The 22,910-nt window shown below is 37.4% G+C and overlaps 1 pseudogene; it reads left to right on the top strand.

The window, feature by feature from the left end:
• The first annotated feature begins 17,244 nt into the window (after window positions 1–17,244).
• Pgk1-ps4 (phosphoglycerate kinase 1, pseudogene 4) lies at window positions 17,245–18,483 on the top strand (annotated as a pseudogene).
• Window positions 18,484–22,910: the final 4,427 nt, after the last annotated feature.

Here is a 22,910-nt window from a genome sequence, read left to right as displayed (position 1 = left end):
TACATATTTTTTATATAAGTGGTGTGTGTGTGTGTGTGTGTGTGTGTGTGTGTGTGTGTGTGTGTTTGTGTGTGTGTAGGAGAGAGGAAGAGAATTGTCTTATGTGCTTTAGGTGTGATTACGCACAGGTACAGTGTTCAGTGTTCCCTATCAATCTGAATTTACTCACATGAGAAGTGATTTTTCACTGAATCCGAAGCTGGGCTGACAGTCACCAAGCTCTACTAATCCTTTTCTTTCTACTACCTATGGTTTTACAGTTACTGCTACATGTGTATGAAACCCCAGCTTTTTATGTCAATGTTGAAAATTTAACTTAGATACTCTTGTTTCATCAGTATGCATTCTTAATCAATAAACTATATCTTCACCACGTCCAACTAATCCTTTAATTCATTGACAAGTCAAGACAGCAAAGAAAACATGATATAACCACCTCTTTAAAATACTGAGAGGTAATGAAATTATTTCAACAAGTTAATCCCTGCCTACCTGAGGGTACTTAAAAAACTTTTTTAAAATTTTATTTTGTAAAGTTAGGGGATAATGGAGAGCCACAGTGGTTCTTTATAATTTGAATATCACATTAATTACTCTTTTATGTTAGAAGTTGAAATTTTGTATTTTCATCATTTATTTGTATTTTTTCAAAAATTTATAAATATTGATGCTTTCACATAATAAGCTGTTTTAACTAAACACATTCCATGGAGCAATTTAAATAAACTAACTCTAGTCTAACTTGTAACAGGATAGAGCTTGGCTTGGATGAATTGTTCTTTTCTTTTTTTTTTTCATCTTTATTAACTTGGGTATTTCTTATTTACATTTTGATTGTTATTCCCTTTCTGGGTTCCAGGCCAACATCCTCCTAACCCCTCCTCCTCCCCTTCTCTATGGGTATTCCCCTCCCCATGCTATCCCCACTACCGCCCTCCACCAAAAATCACGTACACTGGGGATTCAGTCTTGGCAGGACAAAGGGCTTCCCCTTCCACTGGTTCTCTTATTAGGCTATTCATTGCTGCCTATGAATTCATTGCTGCCTATGGAGCCCAGGGTCAGTCCATGTATAATCTTTGGGTAGTGGCTTAGTCCCTGGAAGCTCTGGTTGGATGGCATTGTTGTACATATGGAGTCTCAAGCCCCTTCAACCACTTCAGTCCTTTCTCTAATTCCTTTAATGGGGATACCATTCTCAGTTCAGTGGTTTAATGATAGCATTCGCTGATTTATTTGCTGTATTCTGGCTGTATCTCTCAGGAGAAATCTACATCTGGTTCCTGTTGGCCTGCACTTCTTTGCTTCATCCATCTTATCTAGTTTGGTGGCTGTATATGTATGGGCCACATGTGGGGCAGGCTCTGAATGGGTGTTCCTTTTGCCTCTGTTCTAAACTTTGCCTCACTATGCCCTGCCGAGGGTACTCTTGTTCCCCTTTTAAAGAAGGAGTGAAGCATTTGCATTTTGGTCATCATTCTTGAGTTTCACGTGTTCTGGGCATCTAGGGTAATTCAAGCATTTTGGGCTAATAGCCACTTATCAGTGCGTCCATACCATGTGTGTTTTTCTGTGATTGGGTTACTTCACTCAAGATGATATTTTCCAGTTCCATCCATTTGCCTATGTATTTCATGTAGTCATTGTTTTTGATACCTGAGTAGTACTCCATTGTGTAGATGTACTCATTTTTCTGTATCCATTCCTCTGTTGAAGGGCATCTGGGTTCTTTCCAGCTTCTGGCTATTATAAATAAGGCTGCTATGAAAATAGTGGTGTATTGTCTTTGTTATATGTTGGGGCATCTTTTGGGTATATACCAAAGAGAGGTATAGCTGGATCCTCAGGTAGTTCAATGTCCAATATTCTGAAGAACCTCCAGACTGATTTCCAGAATGGTTATACAGTCTGCAATCCCACCAATAATGGAGGAGTGTTCCTCTTTTCCTAAATCCTCGCCAGCATTTGCTGTCACCTGAGTTTTTGATCTTAGCCATTCTCACTGATGTGAGGTGAAATCTCAGGGTTGTTTTGATTTGCATTTCCCTTATGACTAAAGATGTTGAACATTTCTTTAGGTATTTCTCAGTCATTCGGGATTCCTCAGCTGTGAATTCTTTGTTTAGCTCCAAACCCCATTTTTTAACAGAGTTCTTTATCTCCCTGCATTCTAACTTCTTGAGTTCTATGTATAGTTTGGATATAAGCAATCTATCAGTTGTATGATTCGTAGAGATCTTTTTCCAATCTGTTGGTTACTGTTTTGTCCTAACCACAGTGTCCTTTGCCTTACAGAGGCTTTGCAGTTTTATGAGATCCCATTTGTTGATTCTTGATCTTAGAGCATAAGCCATTGGTGTTCTGTTCAGGAACTTTTCTCCAGTGCCCATGTGTTTGAGATTCTTCCCCATTTTTTTTATTAGTTTGAGAATATCTGGTTTGATGTGGAGGTCCTTGATCCACATGGACTTCAGCTTTCTACTGGGTGATAAGCGTGAATCGATCCACATTCTTCTACAGGCGGACCTCCAGTTCAACCAGCACCATGTGCTGAAAATGCTATCTTTGTTCAATTGGATGGTTTTGGCTTCTTTGTCAATAATAAAGTGACCATAGGTGTGTGGGTTCATTTCTGGGTCTTCAATTCTATTCCATTGGTCTTTCTGTCTGTCTCTGTACCAAAACCATGCAGTTTTTATCACTATTGCTCTGTAATACTGCTTGAGTTCAGGGATCATGATTCCCCCAGAAATCCTTTTATTGTTGAGGATAGTTTTACTTATCCTGCGTTTTATGTTATTCGAGATGAATTTGCAAATTGTTCTGTCTAACTCTCTGAAGATTTGGATTGGTATTTTGATGGGGATTGCACTGAATCTGTTGACTGCTTTTAGTAAAATGGCCATTTTTACTATATTAATCCTGCCAATCCATGAGCATGGGAGATCTTTCCATCTTCTGAGGTCTTCTTCAATTTCTTTCTTTACAGGCTTGAAGTTCTTACTATGCAGATTTTTCACTTGCTTGGATAAAGTCATACTGAGGTATTTTATATTATTTGGGACAATTATGAAGGGTGTTGTTACCCTAATTTCTTTCTCAGCTTGTTTCTCCTTTATGTAGAGGAAGGCTGCTGATTTATTTCAGTTAATTTTATACCCAGCCACTTTGCTGAATGTCTTTATCAGGTTTAGTAATTCTCTGGTGGAACTTTTGGGATCACTTAAATATACTATCATATCGTCTGCAAATAGTGATATTTTGACTTCTTCTTTTCCGATCGGTATCCCATTGACCTCCTTTTGTTGTCTGATTGCTCTGGCTAGAACTTCAAGAACTATATTGAATAAGTAGGGAGATAGTTGGCAGCCTTTTCTAGTCCCTGATTATAGTGGGATTGCTTCAAGTTTCTCTCCATTTAGTTTAATATTAGCTACTGGTTTGCAGTATATAGCTTTTACTATGTTTAGATATGGGCCTGAATTCCTATTCTTTTCAGGACTTTTATCATGAAGGGGTGTTGAATTTTGTCAAATGTTTTCTCAACATCTAATGAAATGATCATGTGGTTTTGTTCTTTCAGTTTGTTTATATAATGGATCACGTTGATGGTTTTCCGTATATTAAATGGTCCCTGCATGCCTGGGATGAAGCCTACTTGATCATGATGGATGATTGTTTTGATGTGCACTTGGATTTGGTTTACAAGAATTTTATTGAGTATTTTTGCATCGATATTCATAAGGCAAATTGGTCTGAAGTTCTCTTTCTTTGTTGGGTCTTTGTGTGGTTTACGTATAAGAGTAATTGTGGCTTCATAGAAGGAATTCGGTAGCTCTTCATCTGTTTCAATTTTGTGGAATAGTTTGGATACTATTGATATGAAGTCTTCTATGAAGGTCTGATAGAATTCTGCACTAAATTCGTCTGGACCTGGGCTCTTTTGGTTGGGAGACCTTTAATGACTGCTTCTATTTTTTTAGGAGTTATGGGGTTGTGTAAATGGTTTATCTGTTCCTGATTTAACTTTGCTACCTGGTCTCTGTCTAGGAAATTGTCCATTTCCTGTAGTTTTTCAAGTTTTGTTGAATATAGTCTTTTGTAGTAGGATCTGATGGTTTTTTTAATTTCTTCTGATTCTGCAGTTATGTCTCCCTTTTTGTTTCTTATTTGTTAATTTGAACACACCCTCTGTGTCCTCTCATTAGTCTGGCTAAGGGTTTATCGATCTTGTTGATTGTTGATTTTCTCACAGAACCAACTTTTGGTTCTGTTGACTCTTTGTATATTTCTTTTTGTTTCTACTTCATTGATTTCAGCTATGAGTTTGATTATTTCCTGTCTTTGACTCTGCCTGGGTATATTTGCTTCTTTTTGTTCTAGATCTTTTAGGTGTGCTGTCAAGCTGCTGATATATGCTCTCTCCTGTTTCTTTCTGCAGGAACTCAGAGCTATGAGTTTTCCTCTTAGCACAGCTTTCATTGTGTCCCATAAGTTTGGGTATGTTGTACCTTCATTTTCATTAAATTCTAAGAAGTCTTTAATTTCTTTCTTTATTTCTTCCTTGACCAGGTTATCGTTGAGTAGAGCATTGTTCAACTTCCATGTATATGTGGGTGTTGTTCCCTTACTGCTATTGAAGAGCAGTTTTAGCCTGTGGTGCTCTGATAGAAGGCATGGGACTATTTCTATCTTTCTGTATCTGTTGAGGTCTGTTTTATGTCCAAGTATATGGTCAGTTTTGGAGAAAGTACCATGAGGTGGTGATAAAAGTATATACTTTTGTTTTAGGATAGAGTGTTCTATAAATATCTGTTAAGTCCATTTGGTTCATGACTTCTCTGAGTCTGTCTATGTCTCTGTTTAATTTCTGTATCCATGATCTGTCCATTGATGAGAGTGGGATGTTAAAATCTACTACTATTATTGTGTGAGGTGTAATATGTGCTTGGAGCTTTAGTAAAGTTTCTTTGATGTATGTACGTGCTATTGTATTTGGAGCATATATATTTAGGATTGAGAGTGCATCTTGGTGGATTTTTCCTTTGATGAATATGAAGTCTCCTTCCTTATCCTTTTTGATGACTTTTAGTTGAAAATCGATTTTATTCGATATTAGAATAGTTACTCCAGCTTGCTTCTTCAGACCATTTGCTTGGCAAGTAGTTTTCCAGCCTTTCACTCTGAGGTATTGCCTTTCTTTGTCTCTGAGGTGTGTATCCAGTAGGCAGCAGAATGAATTGTCCTCATTGCTTGTCCAGTTTCTTAATTTATGTCTTATTATTGAGGAATTGAGTCCATTGACTTTGAGAGATATTAAGGAAGAATGGTTGTTGCTGTCTTTTATATTTGTTTTTTGATGTGAGATTATGTTTGTGTGCATTTCTTCTCTTTCTTTTGTTGCCAAGACGATTAGTTTCTTGATTTTTCTAGGATGTAACTTGCCTCCTTATGTTTGGCTCTACCATTTATTATCCTTTGTAGGGCTGGATTTGTAGAAAGCTATTGTGTAAATTTGGTTTTGTCATGGAATATCTTGGTTTCTCCATCTATGTTAATTGAGAGTTTTCCTGGATACAGTAACCTCAGCTGGTATTTGTGTTCTTTTAGCATCTGTATGACATCTGTCCAGGGTCTTCTGGCTTTCATAGTCTCTGGTAAGAAATCTGGTGTGATTCTGATAGGTGTGACTTCATATGTTACTTGACCTTTTTCCTTACTCCTTCTAATATTCATTCTTTGTTCTGTGCATTTGGTATTTTGACTATTATGTGATGGGAGGACTTTCTTTTCTAGTCCAATCTATTTGGAGTTCTGTAGGCTTCTTCTATGTTTATGGGCACCTCTTTCTTTTGGTTAGGGAAGTTCTCTTCTATGATTTTGTTGAAGATATTTACTGGTCCTTTGAGTTGAGAGTCTTCACTCTCTTCTATGCCTATTATCCTTAGGTTTGATCGTCTCATTGAGTCCTGGATTTTCTGTATGTTTTTGGTCAGTAGCTTTTTCCATTTTACATTGTCTTTGACTATTGTGTCGATGATTTCTATGGCACCTCCTGCTCCTGAGATTTTCTCTTCTACCTCTTGTATTCTTTGGTTATGCTGTATCTACAGTTCCTTGTCTCTTCCTTTGGTTTTCTATAACCAGGGTTGTCTTCCTTTGTGCTTTCTTTATTGCTTCTATTTCCATTTTTAATTCCTTCAACTGTTTGTGTTTTCCTGGAATTCTTTCAGGAATTTTTGTGATACCTCTCTATAGACTTCTACTTGTTTATTTATATTTTCCTGCATTTCTCTAAGGGAGTTCTTTATGTCTTTTTTGAAGTCCTCCATCATCATGATCAAATGTGATTTACAATCAAGGTGTTGTTTTTCTGGTGTGTTTGGATTTTCAGTGTTTTTTGGTGGGAGAATTGGGCTTCAATGATGCCATGTAGTCTTGGATTCTGTTGCTTGGCTTCCTGTGCTTGCCTCTCGCCATCAGATTATCTCTGGTGTTACCTAGTTCTGCTATTCCTGACAGTGGCTAGATCATCCTATAGGCCTGTGTGTCAGGAGTGCTGTAGACCTGTTTTCCTGTTTTCTTTCAGCCAGTTATGGGAACAGAGTTTCTGGCGTGTAGTCTTTCCTGTCTACTGGTCTTCAGCTGTTCCTGTGGGGGTGTGTCCTGAGTCCACCAGACAGCTCACTTGGAGCAGAAAAGTTGGTCTTATCTCTGGTCCTAGGGCTGAAGTTGCCTCTGGGGGGTGGCTTTTGAGCTCCTCGTGATGGCGTCAACAAGAGAGGCCTGCCCGGCCTTTTCCCAGGCCCTGGTGCACCGGGGTCCCATATGGTATTAGGTGTTTTCCTCTGGAGTCAGAAATGTGCGCAGAGTATATTCTCTTCTGGCTTCCCAGGTGTGTCTGCCCCTCTGAAGGTTTAGCTCTCCCTCCCACAGAATTTTAGTTCAAGGAGCTGTTGACCAGGATGAATTGTTCTTAAATCACATAAATATCATTGGATTCTAAACTTTCAAAAGTTATGTTTTAAAACTTTATCTTCTAGTATGGCAAACATTCTGAGTCTTTAATATCCACTGCTACCAGGATATCAGAATAGAAATTAAGTCTTTACCCCTAAAACTTTTGAACAGTGACAGTTGGACCATGACAGTTGGCCCAATACAGAGAAAGAATAACAAATTGTGTCTGTTACTTTTGGTTGCATAGTTTATAGGATACATATCTAGGTGAGACAAATGATATCTTTTCTCCCACAGCAGCCCACATACTACTTTCTGGTGTTTTGGGTGCTTCCCAGAGAAGTGTCTAGCTCAGTTCCAGTTTCATTTCTTTTTAACTTACATTTAAAAAGTTTGCCTTGAGAATCCAATAGGCCATAGAAGTGAAATCATTTCTGAGGGTTAACTCAATGCATATAATACTAACACTGTCTCCTAAATCCTCATACTTGCACACTTAGGCCACTCTCAATTAACCCTAATCAGAGAAGTTTCTATTTTCAGTTACTGCAGAGTGCACAGACACATTGTCACTCAAGATCAAGGGAATATGTCATAGATGATAGAATGGCTAATCTCCAAACAGAATTTTCTAATACATCCTATTATGTTTATGGAACTTTGTAGAATACAGGGCAGAAAAAAATGTAAGTGCCTATAGATGGAAAGAAGGGCAGCATTTTCTAATCTTCTGGACCAGATTCAACCACTATAGTTATGAACTCAAAGAAGCCGTAATTACTTGCACTTGACCTTCTTAGTTGTCAATCATGGATGGGGAATTTGCTCATGGGAGTCAGTCTCTTACAGCTTGCTTATTGGCCATTGATGACCTCCAGAAGTAGGATATCCACTCCTTTCAGTTGATTAACCAGGGGTTAGTTATCCACTAGACTCCAATGGATAACTTCAATCTCATGTCACTCTAATGATTCTAGTCAATCCAAGATGAATAAAAACGACAGAAAATGTATGAATATGGAAGTGATCAGTAGAAAAAGAGGGTAAGAAGAAATGAGGAGATGGGAAAGAATAAAAACCAATCAGAATGAACTGTACATATGCATCTTCTAAGTTGACTCTAGAGGAAAAAAAAAGAGGGAATTTGGTCAGTTGGGAAGGAAAAAGAGTAGAGGAAATGGTCAGGTGCTAGTCTACATTAAAACAGACTGGATGCATGCATACAACTTTCAAATGGTAAAAAATATTGCAAACATAATACACAATAAATACTTGTTATGACAGAACCTAATTTCACACTAAAAAAATAACTTCCATAAATCTTACAAACACCAAAATTTTTAAATGCTCTGTGATAGAATTGAGCAACAGACAGTACAGTAGAACACAGCAAATGGGTTATGTTAAACCATGATTCCTACCACTTTGAGAGCAAGCTACAGAGTAGAGCTTAGTAGACTATAGGACTCTCTAGTTAGATTTTATTCATTATTCATTTAATGGTTTATTAATAACCCTGAAGTAGCAAATTATAAAACTGTAGAATTAGTTAAAAATGTACTATTTAAAAAATTTAATTTTCATTTTTATCAAATCAACATTAAAATATTCTTAATTTTTATTTTAATATTGTAGAACTATATTTTATTCTGTTCTGTTCAATTTTCATTGTTAAGAATATTTTATACAAATGCAAAGGAGAAGGGAATGACAAAGAAAGAAAGGAAGGGAGGAAGGGAGGGTAAGGAGGAATGAAAAGGAGGGATGAAAAGAGAGAGAGAAGAGAGAAGGGAGAGAAGTGTTGAGATAATGAAGGAAGAGAAGGAAGGGGAGGGCCAAACACCTTTCCAATTTTCTGAGTGATTCTCTGCATAAATGTCCTTTTGTATGATACTTATATGAGTACAGAAAATTATGAATTCTATAGAAAATTAGGAATCACATCTGGGAAGCTATTTTTGATTTAGTGGCCTTGAAATAGCTTTAAAAATACTTGCCTGTGCATACTTGCAAAATCAATCATTTGTAACTTTGCTTTACATGTCAGCATCAGTTCCATATTACCAAGCTGTCACCCTCCAGCTTTTATGGAGGTTACAATGCATTTCAGTTCAATTCTAAAGTCAATAAGGGTGACAGGCTGTAGCTACACATTCTTATAAATGCTCCTTTAGGTAATACTCTGGTTGTATGAGCATCACAAACTGTCAGTATAAAAATTTATATATGGAGGATTCTGTGTCCCAGTTGCTGAGTTTACAAGGTCTGACTCCATATGCTTCCTGTGTGCCTTATCTATATTTCTATTTTTACAAAGAGTGTTTATCCGTGACAACACAACATTAAAAGACTAAAACCTCCTCTTAAGGTGGGCTGGTCCAAACCAGTTGTATGTAAAACATATTCCAGAGACAACCTCTTCATTACAGTACTCGCTTCAGGCTATAGCAGTGCCCATGCAATAACAGTTAACAATTGCTACAAAATCACCACTAAGAATCATTAAAATTTTTTTCCACATTTAAAATTCCAGATCTCTACCTATTGCCAGAGATTTCAATATCTCTTCCATTCCTCAGCCTGGCATCACTGTTTCATTTATCTTTTATAAATTTAAATTAATTTTTTTTACTTATTCACTTTACCACATACCAATAACTGCCTGCTACCAGTTACCTGTTCCCACAACCCTTCCCTGCTTCCCTTTCCTCTTCTATGACCAGGTGGGTTCCAACTTGGCACTTCAGCTTCCTCTCTCACTGAGGCCAGAGAAGGCAGCCCAACTAGTAGAAGAACATACCCAACCTGTTGGCAAAAGTTTTTGGAATACCCCCTTGCTATAGTTTTTGGAACCCACATAAAGGCCAAATTGCACACCTGCTACATGTGAGCAAGAAGGCCTAGGTCCAGCCTGTGTATGTTCTTTGATTAGTGGTTCAGACTCTGAAATCCCCAAAGGTCCAGATTAGTTGACTCTATTGGTCTTCCTGTGTAGTTCTCTTCCAGATCCATAATCCTTCCTCCTATTCTTCCAAAAGAGTCCCTAAGCTTTCTCCACCATTTGGCTGTGGATAGCTGCATGTGTCTGAGTCCATTACTGGATGGATCCTCTTAGAGGACAACATGCTCCTGTCTGCAAGCATAACAGATGACTAATAGTGTTCAGACCCTGTAAGAGGACAAGTAGTCTCAATTAACCTGTAACCCTGAGATCTCTCAGATAGTGGATCACCAACCAGGCACCATATAAGAGCTGAAATGAGGCCTCCAACACATATACAGAAGAAAACTCCTGAGTCCGGGTTTTGTCAAGCAAAATGCACTTAACCCTCTAGAGACTTGAGACCCCAGGAAGTTTAGAGAACATAGCGGGGTGGAGGGGAGGCAGCTGGCATGTGGAACTTTTGTGGGGGGAGACTGGGAGGGAATAAAATCTGGACTGTAAAAATAAATACTTTTTTTAAAAAAATTAAAAAAATAAAAGATACTTGAACACCAGAAAATAAATAAATAAAGAAAGAAAGAAAGAAAGAGAAAAGAAAAGAAAGGAAAAGAAAAGAAAGGAAAAGAAAAGAAAAGAAAAGAAAAGAAAAGAAAAGAAAAGAAAAGAAAAAGGAAAAATAATTGTTGCTTGCCCATGGGATGGGTCTCAATTTGGGCCAGTCATTGGTTGGTCATTCTGTGCTCCACCCTCATACCTGAATTTCTTGTAGACAGGATAAATTCTGGTTTGAAAGTTTTGTGGTAGTTGCTGTCTCTATCACTCACTCCACTGGGGTTTCTGGCTAGCTATAAAAAATGTTCTCTTCAGGTTCCATATCCCCAATGGAGTCATAGCTAAGGTCACCCTCATTGATTCCTGGATGATTCCTTTCTTACCCCATGTCTCTTTCTTGTCCTGGAGATGTCCCTACCTTCTAACCCCATCTGTTGCAGATTTTCGTGGCCATCTAGCCATCTGTCCTTCCCTTCCCCACACTTGATTATCTTCCATTTATGACTTCCCCAATGGTTTGAGAAGCATGTTTGTGAGCCTAGTCCTCCCAGCCTTATTTAGATCTCTTTATATTTTTGACTGTGGTCAAAAATAATATGGGAAAAGCACAAAACAACAAAAATAACAACAAAACTTCTTTCCGCTACAGAATAGAAGGGATTAATATCAGTTCTTTCTGTTGCCATGAGTCAAAAGGCAAACTCTTTCGATTTGGATCACATACATGACCTATAAATACCAGTCTCTTCAGAAGTCAACAATAATTTTGTTTTTGAGGACTATGCTCAGCTCCAGGGAAACATCTTAGACATTTTCTGCCTTTGCATTCTCTGTTGGGCTTGACCTTAATATCTTAGCTTAATGGAATCTGCATCAAAAAGACAATTTGAACTTTAACCTCACTTAGGGATGAGCAAACCAGGATGTTCATTTTGGTAGCTTTAGATTCCACATTTCTTCTCTTGTCATGGAGAGGGCAGTAGTGATATAAGGTGGAAATTGGTTAAAAATTACACCAAAGTAGTTTAGAAACACAAACTGAGAATAGTTAAGTCTAAGCATTAGAACAGTGTCAATTAGAAGTTCAAGAGTGGAAATCTGAAGGAATCTAACCAGTTGTGTGAGAAGGATGACTGCTAAGTATCACCAAGACAGACACACTTTGAAGGTCAATAGCATAAGTATGTCTCTGTGAGCTTGAATTAAAACCACCACCATAACAATAATGTACATGTTTAAAAATAATTCATTCATCTTTGAAGAGACATTAAATCCCTGGAAAAACATTTTATCACAGAGCAACTTTTATATGAATATTAATTATTGATGCTTTAAACTATATCATAGCAAGTTCAATCTATAATCTAGGGTGAGCATATACTCTTGGATTCCTATAAACAAATACCATCCTAAAATAATAATGTTAAAAACTATGCTATGAGATAATTTTGCAATTTTATTCATCACCCAGGTGTGCCACTAGAGACCATGATGTCTGTAGATGAAAACGCCATGTCATGTTGGGCAGTTCTAAATTTAAATACATGGCCAACTTTCTGTTATACTAAATTCTTATCTGGATAATTAAAATAGGTCCAATGTATTGAAGACAATGATACGACATACAGATGATGACATACATAAATTTAAGATTGAAGCAGCCCTTTAAAGTTGAAACTATATTCCCAATTTATATACATGATGAGACCTAGATGAATAAAGGACCATGTTGTAGATTCTGAAACTTGCCACAAAATGTGTCTAAAACCCCACAAATGACTCACATAACTAGGTTACTTAAAAAAAATATTCTGCAAACATGTTAGATTTGTTTCCTTCAAATTCCTGAATTACTTTTTCATTCAACTTGCCTGAAAGTTATGTACTAAGTTACTAGGCATCTTACATTTATAAGGAATTCATATTACGATGTAATCTGGCTGCTTCATAACAATCTTGACAATAAGGCAGCAGTCCTAATTGGAAGAATTCTATACTCTGCATGCACATTTGTGGTAATCTCATTGTGCTTGCAGCTGCTGGGAGAGACATTATTAGAATGCAGGAAAACAATGATTTTCAAGTGAACATCAATGTGATGTTAAAACACGATATGTGAAGAAGTTTCTCAATTTGAATAAAAGTCAATGAATGGTAAAATGATCTACAATAAAGCAAAATTGAACACTATCTATTGTCTGATGTCAAAATTGCTCTTGAGAAAAGAAGTTAGATCTTAAAGATTTATCTCAGGAATAAAATGGACATTGGACTTTGTATATTGGTTGATGAAAGTTATTAATATGAAACCTGTCTTTTCCCTAACTTCTTTTACTTCAGAGGCACTTTCTTATGTGAATGCACTTTCATTATGTGGATTTGTAGGAAATTTTATGTATTTACATTTCATATGTTATCCCCTTTCCCTCCTTTCTCACACCCCTCACCTGCCTTCTATGAAGATGCTCCCACACCTACCCACCCATGCACTCCCACCTAAAAGCACTGTGGGATTCCCCTATACTGGGGAAATTGGCCTTCCTGGAAACAAGGGCTTCTCCTTCTACTGATGATAGACAATGCTATCCTCTGCTACATATGTGGCTGATGCCATTGTTCCCTGTTGTTGTAAAAATTATAAGAAATAGGCTGTCTTTTACCCCCTCTAGATCCAGCACTATAGTGCCCCAAGATATCTAGTAGATATCAAGTTGATATCTTGCCAGAAACATACATCCCAACTCCGTGGCAGCCCACTGTCTCTGCTGCTACACCTCTCCCAAACTCAATTCTCCACCAGAAAGAACACACAACATAATAACCTCTGATCCAATTGATAAAGATATATTTGCCCACCTAAACATACAAAGCTCTGTACACATCCATTCCTTAAGAACATTTATAACAACCTGTAAGTACACAGAGTGGAATCTTTACATCAGCCTCCATGTTCTCTCAGCTCCTCCTACAGTCTCCTCCTGTCTCCCATCCTTTCTGTTCCAGTCTCCTCCTCTTCCCTCAAACTTTTCTCCCTCTCATCCTTCCTTCTTGTCCAATGATCTTGTACCTGCTTCACCTGTATGACCTCATCCCACATTTCACCCTTTTTTTCTAATTAAAAAAGCTTTTCTCTCAAATATAAGTTGAGCATGACTATTATCATTTTGTAATTAAAAGCATAAAATATATCTAACACCCAGTCCAATACTTTAACAGTTATACAGAACATTTAGTTATCCATTCTAGCTTAAGAAAGGCTTAAAATCTGTTATATCCTTGCAAGCTTGTATACTATCTCTGATAACTATCTAATAAAATATGTATTTTTAAAGTTTAACAGACTAATAGGCTGAGACTATAATCAGTCTTCAACCTCATCAGAAATCTGAGAATGATTAATATTACTTGAAAATATGAAAAGCGTGAAACATACTTTCCAAACTTAGCCAATTTATACAGACTACTGATCACCCGGACAGTCCCCTATTCCTCAAAATGTCAGAGCATCAGCTTTCAGCCTTCTATCCCAGGATCATCTGACAGACCTTTGTAATGCAGATTTTTGAAAGGCTGATCACCCTGTCTTGGCAGAGCTTATCAGTCAACTATTTTGCATAATTTGTCCTTTTCTGGACAGTATTTTGTCTGTAGATGTATTGAAGCAATTTTTGCTGTCTCACCGCAATTGGAGCAACTCCATTGATGCTCAATTTCTTCTTAGAATCCAAGAAGGTCAGGATCAGATGTGTCTCAACAAAAGATAAATAACTTTAAATCTCATATTTTTGTGGATTTCTGACTCTTTTGAAAACCATCTATCTATATAAGGTAATCCAGACTGTTGTTAATAACTATCATTATTTTGAAAATATTCTAACAAACGTGGAGCCATGAATTTGCTATTTGCTCCTTAACTCACATGTGTAATCAACTCGGAAGTTAGTAATGGCATCAATAGAAGGACTGGCTCTAAACCTTATACTTTTAAGCTTTTTTGACAAATAAATTCTATACCAAGGCAGATATGATTTTAGCTTAGTTACCAAATGAGATTATGACTGTATAACTCAATCTAGCTAATTCCTCCCTATTAAATTACAACCATTTCTAGATTCGTCATAAGAAAAAAAACCCTTAGAATAACCACTTTCAACTCCCTAAAAGTCCAGGGAAGTGGGATAACAACTTTTCAAGCTGTAAATGGGTGTTGAGATATTGGGGGAAGTGGGTAGGAAAAATGAAGAAAATGCTGTAGCCATATGTGTCCTGACTGGACCCAGCTGAAAGTCCTTGAGACCAGGAACCCAAGTAGGCACACTCTGTAAAATGCAACTCTCAAGACAAAAGTTTAGATTCCAGATATCCTTTTGTTTGATTCTCTTGAACCTAGTTTTCCAGCCTCTCCACTCCCCCCCCCTCTCAAATCTGATCAGTATGACTCTGTGAGGTTTCCAGACCCTAATCACACTTTTTAAAACACAAAGACAAAATCTTTCTCCCAAAATACTGTGTTCCTTAGTCTGTAACCAGGAAAGCTTCTATCTTGCACTCTCTCCTAGAGTAATAATATAACCATAAAACTCAAAGTCACACCCATTATGAAGATTATTATTTTAAAAAAAGAAGTAAGCTAAACAATAGTGTATGAGCCTGATAGGCCTTTGTACTCTGTCATATCAGGAAATTAACCCAAAATTCCCATGGAACCCACATTAAAAGAGTCTGAGCTTACTTTCGTGGTAAATATCAAAAATAACCACAAACCCTCCCTAGGAGGCACCAACAAATCATATGGCCTTTATCAGAGTAATTCAAAAAACAAACTAAACACCTTCTATCAATTCCAATATCAATAAGCAACTTATCAAATATATATATATATATATATATATATATATATATATATATATATAATCTTAAGCCCTCTACCCAGAGCCACAGATTTTTATTTAACCTCAATAACTTGTTAATATCACAAAACTCTACTTGGAGTCAATGACTAATTTTTCCCTATCTAAGTTCTGAACCATGGATGAAAATCCCCACATGATTCGGGCAATCTCTGTACTCTCTTCTATTTAAAAACAAACTTAGTCACATTTTAATAATATCTCTCATTACAAAGTAGCTCACCTAACTAGAATTTCAACCCAAAATTCCAGTGGATCCCACGCTAGAAGGAATATGAATATCCTGAAAGACTTTCTAAACAACTTTCTTTTAAAAAAAAAGCAGCTTTTAATTTCTAACTCTCTGAGTTGCCATTACCTATCACACAGCAGGGGACCTACTAGGCATTTCTTTGTTTAAGATTCCCTCCCTTGGACCACCATGTGATTCAACATGGTGCTGGCCTCTTCTTACTTAGAAAATAAAACTTTCTCTCAACTCTTAGGATTAGTAGGGGATTTTCACCCATCACGCTAGTTCACCATCTGTTGTTGTAAAATTATATTAAAAGGTTTTCTTTTTCTCCTGCACTAGATCTGGCACCACAGTATCCAAGATATCAGATAAATATCTCGCCAGAAACACACATCCCAACTCTGTGGTGGCCCACTGTCTCTGCCGCTATACCTATCCCAAACTCAATAATTCTCCACAAGAAAGACCACACAACACATTAACCTCTGATCCAATTTGTAAGATATAATTTCCCACCTAAACATCCAAAGCTCTGTATAAATCCATCCCTTAAGAACATTCATAACAACCTGTAAATACACAGAGTGGAATCTTTACATCCGCCTCCATGTTCTCTCAGCAGCAGCTTCTCCTGCACTCTCCTCCTGTCTCCCATCCTTTCTGTTCCAGTCTCCTCCTCTTCCCTCAAACTTTTCTCCCAACATCCTTCCTTCTTGTCCAATGACAGGCCTTATTCTATCTTGTGTCTGTCTCACCTGTATGACATCATCCCACACCCCCCCCTTCATTGTAGTTCGGTCCCTGGAAGCTCTGGGAGGTCTGGTTGGTTGATATTGTTGTTCTTCCTACGAGATTGCAAACCCCTTCATCTTCTTAAGTCTTATCTCTCACTCCTCTATTGGGGTCCCCGTTCTCAGTCCAATGGTTAGCTGCAAACATCCTCATCTGTATCAGTAAGTCTCTGGCAAATCCTCTCAGGAGACATCTATATCAGGATCCTGTCAGCAAGCACTTCCTGCTTCAGCAATAGTGATCAGGTTTGGTGGCTGCATATGGGATGGATCTATAGTTATGGTAGTCTCTGGATAGCCTTCCCTTCAGACTTTGCTCCACTCTTTGTCCTTGAATTTCCTCCCATGAATGTTTTCTTCCCCCTTCTAAGAAGGACTGAAATATCCTCATTTTTGCCTAGACAAGGCTGCCTACTCTCTTCCTACTAATTCAAAACAGTACTTTAATTCCTAGCCAGAGCAATGAGACAACAAAAGTGGTCAATGGAATACAAATTGGAAAGGAAGAAATCAAAATATCACTACTTGAAGATGATATGATAGTATATTTAAGTGACTACAAAAATTCAACCAGAGAACTCTTAAACCTGATAAACAACTGCAGCAAAGTGGCTGGATATAAAATTAACTCAAACCTTCTTGTACTCAAAGAATAAACAGTTTGAGAAAGAAATTAGGGAGATGACACCCTTCAAAATAGTCACAAATAATATAAAATACCTTGGTGTGACTCTAACCAAGCAAGTGAAAGATCTGTAAAATAAGAACTTCAGATGATTCAAAAGTGCACGTCTTCTGCAGTGTTCTCCTCTTCCTCTTCCCTGAGCCTCTCGACCTCACAGTGTTGCCAAAATGTCCCTTTCTAACAAGCTGATTTTGGACAAGCTGGATGTGAAGGGGAAGCAGGTAGTGATGAGGGTGGACTTCAGTGTTCCTAAGAAGAACAACCAGATAACAAATAACCAAAGGATCAAGGCTGCTGTCCCAAGCATCAAATTCTGCTTGGACAATTGAGCCAAGTCAGTTATATGAGCCACTAGGCCATCCTGATGGTGTTCCCATGCCCAACAAGTACTCCTTAGAGCCAGTTGCTGCAGAACTCAAATCTCTGCTGGGCAAGGATGTTCTGTTCTTGAAGGATTGTGTGGGCTCAGAAGTAGAGAATGCCTGTGCCAACCCAGTGGCTGCGATTGTCATCCTCCTAGAGAACCTCCACTTTCTTGTAGAGAAAGAAAGGAAGGGAAAACATGCTCTGGGAACAAGGTTAAAGCTGAGCCAGCGAAAACTGATGCTTTCCAAACCTCCCTGTCCAAACTCGGAGATGTCTATGTCAATGATGCTCATGCACACAGAGCCCACAGCTCCATGGTGGGTGTGAATCTGCCACAAAAGGCTGATGAATTTGTGATGAAGAAGGAGCTGAACTACTTTGCCAAGGCTTTGGAAAGCCCAGAGCGACCCTTCCTGGTTATCTTGGGAGGAGCTAAAGTTGCAGATAAGATCCAGCTGATCGATAATATAGACAAAGTCAATGAGATGATCATTGGTGGTGGAATGGCTTTTACCTTCCTTAAGGTGCTCAACAACATGGAGATTGGCACATCTCTGTATGATGAAGAAGGAGCCAAGATTGTTAAAGATCTCATGTCCAAAGCTGAGAAAAATGGTGTGAAGATTACCTTACCTGTTGACTTTGTCACTGCTGAAATATTTGATGAGAATGCCAAGACTGGCCAAGCTACTGTGGTCTCTGGTATACCTGCTGGCTGGATGGGCTTGGACTGTGGTATTAAGAGCAGCAAGAAATATACTGAAGCTGTGGCTCAAGCTAAGCAGATTGCTTGGAATGGTCCTGTTGGGGTATTTGAATGGGAAGCCCTTGTCAGGGGAACCAAGTCCCTCATGGATGAGGTGGTGAAAGCCACTTCCAAAGGTTGTATCACTATCATAGGTGGTGGAGACACTGCCACTTGCTGTACCAAATGGAACACAGAGAATCAAGTCAGTCATGTGAGCACTGGGGGCAGTGCCAGTCTAGAGCTCCTGGATGGTATAGTTCTTCCTGGGGTGGATGCTTACAGCAATGTTTAGTATTTTCCTGCCTTTGGTTCCAGTGCACAGCCCCTAAGTCGACCTAGTGTTTTCTGTATCTCTATTTGGTGTTAGTGCAAGATTCAGCTAGTGGGCAAGATGCAGCACCAGAAACCCTAAACAGTTAAACAGCATCTCAGTTCATCTTTACTGCATCGGGATTTGTCTACATTTAAGATCCCATTTAAATTCCTTAGTGACTAAAACCATTGTGCATTGTAGAGGGCATCTATTTATATTCTGCCTGTGAAAGGAAGTGAGCTATAAAAGTTTAGCTCTCTTCGATGTATATTGCCTCTGGTTAGCTTTGTCACTGTTCATGACAGCATGGAAATACAATGAGATTCCAGCTGTATGTTTGGAGAAGTTGATGATCTACTAAACAATAAAGATGCCCACTGAAACTGAAAAAAAAGAACTTCAAGTATCTGAAGAAAGAAATCGAAGATCTCAGATTATGGAATGATCTCCTATGCTCATAGATTGGCAAGATTAATATAGCAAAAATGGTCATCGTATCAAAATAAATCTACATATTCAATGCAATCCACATCAAAATTCCAACTCAATTCTTCACAGAATTAGAAAGCCCAATTTATAAATTTATTTGGAATAACAAAAAAAATCTAGGATAGACTATTTACCTATTTTTACTTATTCTTTAATTTATTCATAGACAAAAATCAATCATCATTAATATTTTTGCACTATTAATTCCATAAATATCTTAGCTATATTTTTCTCATTTAATCTGGAAATTTCATACATGTTATTAAAAAGCTAAAGAAAATATTAGGAGATTAATATATACATTTGAATTTATTGACATAGTCATATTGACATAATCATATGAAATAACTTTTTTGGTATATAAATATAATCTAATCCAAAATACATGTTCAACCTGAAAACTGTAAGTTAATAGCTTTAGAGAGAAGGGACATCAAAGACAGGAAGAATTGGAGAGAAAAAAGAAAGAAAGAAAGGAAGGAAGGAAGAAGGAAAGAGAGGGGGGAGAGGGAGGGAGGGAAAGAGGGAGGAAGGGAGGAAAGAAAGAAGGGTGACAGGGAAGCTGGGAAGGAAGGATAGGTTAATGCAGCTAGGATAGGTAAGGACAGAGACCCTGAGCACACAATACTGGATTTATCACTGAGCACATATGCTATCTAACTGGTCTTGGATACTGAAGTCAATACAGAAGGCCAGAAAATTCTTGGCATTTGACAGAAGCAGAATGAAGTCACTTTGAAAAAACTCTGCCTATATTTGCCTGCAGAATCATTCTAACTTCTTTAATAGAAAATTAAAGTTCATTTTTTCAGATATGGATGAGTGACCACTGTTCTATATGTGTGACTTGATGGCAAGGTCAGGTTGGACATTATAGGCAAAGCTTCTTACTTGAAACAAGCTGCAGTGGTTCCGGTTAATCTCATTAAAAATCAAAGTGGAAGAGGGAAGTTCATTCCTTGTTCAGAATCACAATGTCAACAAAACAGTGAGAATTGTTTATTTAAAGAAGCAAGCACCAAGCTTTTCTCTGAATCAATGAGATTTTATTTATAAAATTAGAGTATAAACATTCTTCTTTGCTAAAAAATGTTTAAAAATGGCATTAATCAAGAATACTGAAAAGTTAAAAGAAAAAGAAAAAGAATCTCTTTCATTAATATACAACTTGGAATCTGGACTTTGTAGAGGTACAAAAACAAATAATATGAACTACTTTATAAGACAATGCTTTGTATTATGAAAGCTTTGAAGTTAAAAAATATCACTATGGCAGAGACACTATGATCAATGGAATCAAGTTGAAAACCAAGACACAAATCCACACACCTATGAAGACTTGCTTTTTATTTAAAAAAAGGCAAAAATGCACACTACAGGGAAAAAGACTGCCTCTTCAATATATGGTGCTTGTTAAACTAGATAGCTATATATAGAAGGTTAAAAATAGGTCCATTCTTTGGCCCGGAAACTGGAAAAGGGGAATAACAATCAAAATCTCAATAATAAATACTCAAGTTAATAAAGAAAAAAAAGTCATTCTTATAACCCTGCACATATTCAATTCTAAATGGATCAAAGACCGCAACAAAAAACAAGATAAGAGAAAATATAATAAAAGAGGTAATGAGGAACAGTCTTAAACTCATTGAGAGAAGAAAAAATTTCTGAATACACAGTGAACTTAGGATAAAGATCAACAGTTAATAAATGGGGTCTTATGGAACCGAAAAGCTTCTCTAAGGCAAAGAACACTGACATTCAACATGGCAACCTACAGGATGGGAAAATATTATACGAACTATATATCTAGGAGAAGGCTAATATTAAATATATATAAAGAACAAAAACAAAAACAAACAAAACTAGATATCAAAAAACATGTAAACAATGGTCAAAAAAGGCAACTCAAACCGCTTATAGACATTTAAAGGGATATTGAGCAGGGTAGAGAGAAGCACACTTTTAATCTTCACCTTCAAGATGCAGAGGCATGCAAGTATCTAAGGTCTAGGCCACTCAGATCTACAGGGCAAGTTCCAGGACAGGCAGAACTACACAGAGAAACAGTGACTCAAATGAAAGACATAAAGGAAGGAAGGAAGGAAGGAAGGAAGGAAGGAAGGGAGGGAGGGAGGGAGGGAGGGAGGGAGGGAGGGAGGGAGGGAAGGAAGGAAGGAAGGAAGGAAGGGTAGTTGATTGATTCAAAATTCTTAATCATTAAAAAAACACAAATTAAATTTTTAAGATTTCATATTAAACCCATTAAAATGGCTGAGGTCAATAAAACAGATGACATCCCATGCTGGTGAGGATATGGAGTAAGGGGAAAACTGATCTATTTCTGCCTGGAATGCAAACTTGTATGCCTTCTATGGAAATTAGTAAGGCTGTCCTTAGGAAGATGGAGTAGATGGAATCTTAAGATTGAAGTATCCCACTCTTGAACACATATGCAAAGGATACTTCATCCTGCCAGAGAGATATTTGTTTAACCATGTTTATTGTTCTTTATTCTTGTTATTCTTTATTATTGTTCTATGTTCTTTATTCATAATAGCAAGATATTTGAAGCCGCTTCCATATACCTCAACAAATGAATGAATAAAGAAAATGTGATGAATTTTACATAGTAGAACACTACTCAAACATTTAAAAGGAATGAAATCATAAAATTTACAGGTAAAAGGATAGAACTAGAAAAAATGTTTATCTTGAAAACTCTGCCTTTTTTTCTGATAGGAATCAGGGTCATCAGATCTGACTACACCTCATATCCTATGCTCAGCAACTCCTGATAAAACACCCCACCACCTGGTCTCTACATTCTGTACCATAACTTTGGCAGAAGATCAGCTTTTCTAGAAAACACACTAGTTCTAGACACCTGAAAGGCAACATTGACAACCAAAATTCCAGAAGTCACACAGGCCATTGAAATTCCAGGACAAATACTTACTGAACCAAAAGAATCACTGGCCACCACAACCCCAGGCCACTCAAGTCAGAAGACCAGAAAGAAAAAAAGGAAACCAAGAGGAAAATTTTCTCAAATACCCATCTAACAAAGATAAACACAGATATTAAACCTGTAACCTCCAAATCTAGATTACTAGAAGCAACAGTAATAGAACACAATAAACAGCAGCCAGGGCAATATGTCACCACCAGCACCCAGCTATCCTACTTCCATAAGCCATGGATACAACACAGCTGTAGTACAAGAAAATGACCTTAAGCCCAATCTTATGAAGATGATCTGGCCTTAAAAGGGGGAAATGAATGAATCCCTTAAAGAAATAGAAGAAAACACAAACAAATGAGGGAAAGAAATGAATAAAATTGTTCGAGAACTGAAAATGGATGTAGACACAAAAAGAAAACAAGAAATTAATGAATCTTGTACATGTAGAAATTATGTAAGCAGATAGTAATGACAGACATACATATCACCAATGGAATACAGTGATGACATAAATAATCTCAGATATAAAAGATAGCGTAGAAGAAATTGATACACAGGTCAAAATTGTTAAATTTAAAAAGTTACTGGCACACTTTACCCAGGAAATCCAGAAAACTATGGAAACATCAAACCCAAGAATAATAGGAATAGAAAAAGAGGACTCTCAGTTCAAAAGCACAGAAAATATTTTCAACAAAATCATAGAAGAAAATTTCCCTAAACTAAAGAGAGGGAAAAAGCCTATAAAGAGCCAAAAAGATTGGACCAGAAAGGAAATTCCTTTCTTGCTTCAAACTAAACAAAATGCTATATGTACAGAGCAATGAGAGAATATTAAAAGTTGAAAGGGGAAAAGGCCAAGTAACATGTAAAGGTAGATGTATTAGAATTGCATATGTCTTCTCAACAGAGTCTATAAATGCAGACGCCATACAGTTTCTACCACTCCATA

Source organism: Rattus norvegicus, chromosome 8 (assembly GCF_036323735.1).
Source record: "Rattus norvegicus strain BN/NHsdMcwi chromosome 8, GRCr8, whole genome shotgun sequence".
Taxonomy (NCBI): Eukaryota; Metazoa; Chordata; class Mammalia; order Rodentia; family Muridae; genus Rattus; species Rattus norvegicus.
The sequence above is the reverse complement of the archived record's forward strand: the minus strand, read 5'-3'. Positions and strand labels throughout refer to the sequence as shown.